Source organism: Coenobita brevimanus, chromosome 88 (assembly GCF_032717465.1).
Source record: "Coenobita brevimanus isolate Jiangsu-jjx chromosome 88, ASM3271746v2, whole genome shotgun sequence".
NCBI lineage: Eukaryota > Metazoa > Arthropoda > Malacostraca > Decapoda > Coenobitidae > Coenobita > Coenobita brevimanus.
The window spans coordinates 6,853,251-6,856,512 of record NC_137041.1 but is presented as its reverse complement, the minus strand read 5'-3'; positions in this window follow the sequence as shown (position 1 = coordinate 6,856,512).

Genomic DNA, 3,262 nt, shown 5'->3' with positions numbered 1-3,262 from the left:
CTTTTCTTATTTAGTGGCTTTCTTCCTCTGGCAATCTTTGTGTGTCTTTTCTTATGTGGCTTTTTTTTATTTAGTGCCTTTCTTCCTCTGGCAATCTTTGTGTGTCTTTTCTTATTTATTGGCTTTTTTCCTCTGGCAATCTTTGTGTCTTTTCTTATTTATTGGCTTTTTTATATTTAGTGCCTTTCTTCCTCTGGCAATCTTTGTGTGTCTTTTCTTATTTATTGGCTTTTTTTATTTATTGTCTTTCTTCCTCTGTCAATCATTATGTGTCTATTCTTATGTGGCTTTTTTATTTTAGTACCTTTCTTCCTCTGGCAATCTTTTGTCTGTCTTTTCTTATGTGGCTTTCTTTGATTAGTGGCTTTCTTCCTATGGCAATCTTTATGTGTCTTTTCTTATGTGGCTTTTTTTATTTAGTGGCGTTCTTCCTCTGGCAATCTTTATGTGTCTTTTATGTGGCCTTTTTTTATTTACTGGCTTTCTTCCTCTGGCAATCTTCATGTGTCTTTTCTTATATGCCTTTTTTATTTAGTGGCTTACTTCCTCTGGCAATCTTTTTGTTTTTTTTTTTTTTATTTAGTGGCTTTCTTCCTCTGGATATCTTTATGTGGCTTTTCTATTTTTGTGGCTTTTTTTATTTAGTGGCTTTCTTCCTCTGGCAATCTTTATGTGGCTTTTTTATTTAGTGGCTTTCATCCTCTGGCAATCTTTATGTGGCTTTTCTATTTTAGTGGCTTTCTTCCTCTGGCAATCTTCATGTGTCTTTTCTTATGTGGCTTTTATATTTAGTGGCTTACTTCCTCTGGCAATCTTTTTGTGGCTCTTTTTTATTTAGTGGCTGTCTTCCTCTGGCAATCTTTATGTGGCTTTTCTATTTTAGTGGCTTTCTTCCTCTGGCAATCTTCATGTGTCTTTTCTTATGAAGATTTTTTTATTTACTGGCTTTCTTCCTCTGGCAATCTTTATGTGGCTTTTCTATTTTAGTGGCTTTCTTCCTCTGGCAATCTTTGTGGCTTTTTTTATTTAGTGGCTTTTTTTATTTAGTGGCTTTCTTCCTCTGGCAATCTTTATGTGGCTTTTCTATTTTAGTGGCTTTCTTCCTCTGGCAATCTTTGTGGCTTTTCTATTTTAGTGGCTTTCTTCCTCTGGCAATCTTTATGTGGCTTTTCTATTTTAGTGGCTTTCTTCCTCTGGCAATCTTTGTGGCTTTTCTATTTTAGTGGCTTTCTTCCTCTGGCAATCTTCATGTGTCTTTTCTTATGTGGCTTTCTTCCTCTGGCAATCTTTATGTGGCTTTTCTTATTTAGTGGCTTTCTTCCCCTGGCAATCTTTATGTGGCTTTTCAATTTTAGCAGCTTTTTTTTGTGTGTGGCTTTCTTCCTCTGGCAATCTTTATGTGGCTTTTTTTATTTAGTGGCTTTCTTCCTCTGGCAATCTTTATGTGGCTTTTCTATTTTAGTGGCTTTCTTCCTCTGGCAATCTTTGTGGCTTTTCTATTTTAGTGGCTTTCTTCCTCTGGCAATCTTTATGTGGCTTTTCTATTTTAGTGGCTTTCTTCCTCTGGCAATCTTTATGTGGCTTTTTTTAGTGGCTTTCTTCCTCTGGCAATCTTTATGTGGCTTTTCTATTTTACTGGCTTTCTTCCTCTGGCAATCTTCATGTGTCTTTTCTTATGTGGCTTTCTTCCTCTGGCAATCTTTTATGTGGCTTTTCTTATTTAGTGGCTTTCTTCCCCTGGCAATCTTTATGTGGCTTTTCAATTTTAGTGGCTTTTTTTTTTGTGGCTTTTCTTCCTCTGGCAATCTTTTATGTGGCTTTTCTATTTTAGTGGCTTTCTTCCTCTGGCAATCTTCATGTGTCTTTTCTTATGTGGCTTTTTTTATTTAGTGGCTTTCTTCCTCTAGCAATCTTTGTGTGTCTATTCTTATGTGGCTTTTTTTATTTACTGGCTTTCTTCCTCTGGCAATCTTTATGTGGCTTTTCTATTTTAGTGGCTTTCTTCCTCTGGCAATCTTTATGCGGCTTTTTTTATTTAGTGGGTTTCTTCCTCTGGCAATCTTTGACTTTTCTTTAGTGGCTTTCTTCCTCTGGCAATCTTTATGTTTCTTTTCTCATGAGGCTTTTCTTATTTAGTGGCTTTCTTCCTCTGGCAATCTTTATGTGCCTCTTCTTATGTGGCTTTTTTTATTTAGTGGCTTTCTTCCTCTGGCAATCTTCATGTGTCTTTTATGTGGTTTTTTTTATTTACTGGTTTTCTTCCTCTGGCAATCTTCATGTGTCTTTTCTTATGTGGCTTTTTTATTTAGTGGCTTACTTCCTCTGGCAATCTTTTTTTGTTTTTTTTTTATTTAGTGCCTTTCTTCCTCTGGCAACCTTTGTGGCTTTTCTATTTTAGTGGCTTTTTTTATTAAGTGGCTTTCTTCCTCTGGCAATCTTTATGTGGCTTTTTTTATTTAGTGGCTTTCTTCCTCTGGCAATCTTTGTGGCTTTTCTATTTTAGTGGCTTTCTTCCTCTGGCAATCTTCATGTGTCTTTTCTTATGTGGCTTTTTTATTTAGTGACTTACTTCCTCTGGCAATCTTTTTGTGGCTCTTTTTTATTTAGTGGCTTTCTTCCTCTGGGAATCTTTATGTGGATTTTTTTATTTAGTGGCTTTCTTCCTCTGGCAATCTTTATGTGGCTTTTCTATTTTAGTAGCTTTTTTTATTTACTGGCTTTCTTCCTCTGGCAATCTTTATGTGGCTTTTCTATTTTAGTGGCTTTCTTCCTCTGGCAATCTTTGTGTCTTTTCTATTTTAGTGGCTTTCTTCCTCTGGCAATCTTCGTGTCTTTTCTTATGTGGCTTTTTTTATTTAGTGGCTCTCTTCCTCTGGCAATCTTTATGTGTCTTTTCTTATTTAGTTTTTTTTTTTTCTTTAGTGGCTTTCTTCCCTCTGGCAATATTTGTGTGTCTTTTTTTATGTGGCTTTTTTTATTCAGTGGCTTTCTTCCTCTGGCAATCTTTATGTGTCTTTTCTTTTTTATTGGCTTTTTTATTTAGTGGCTTTCTTCCTCTGGAAATCTTTTTTTGTCTATACTTATGTGGCTTTTTTAATTTAGTTCCTTTCTTCCTCTGGCAATCTTTGTCTGTCTTTTCTTATGTGGCTTTCTCTTTCTTCCTCTGGCAATCTTTATGTGTCTTTTCTTATGTGACTTTTTTTATTTTGTGGCGTTCTTCCTCTGGCAATCTTTATGTGTCTTTTGTTATGTGGCTTTTTTT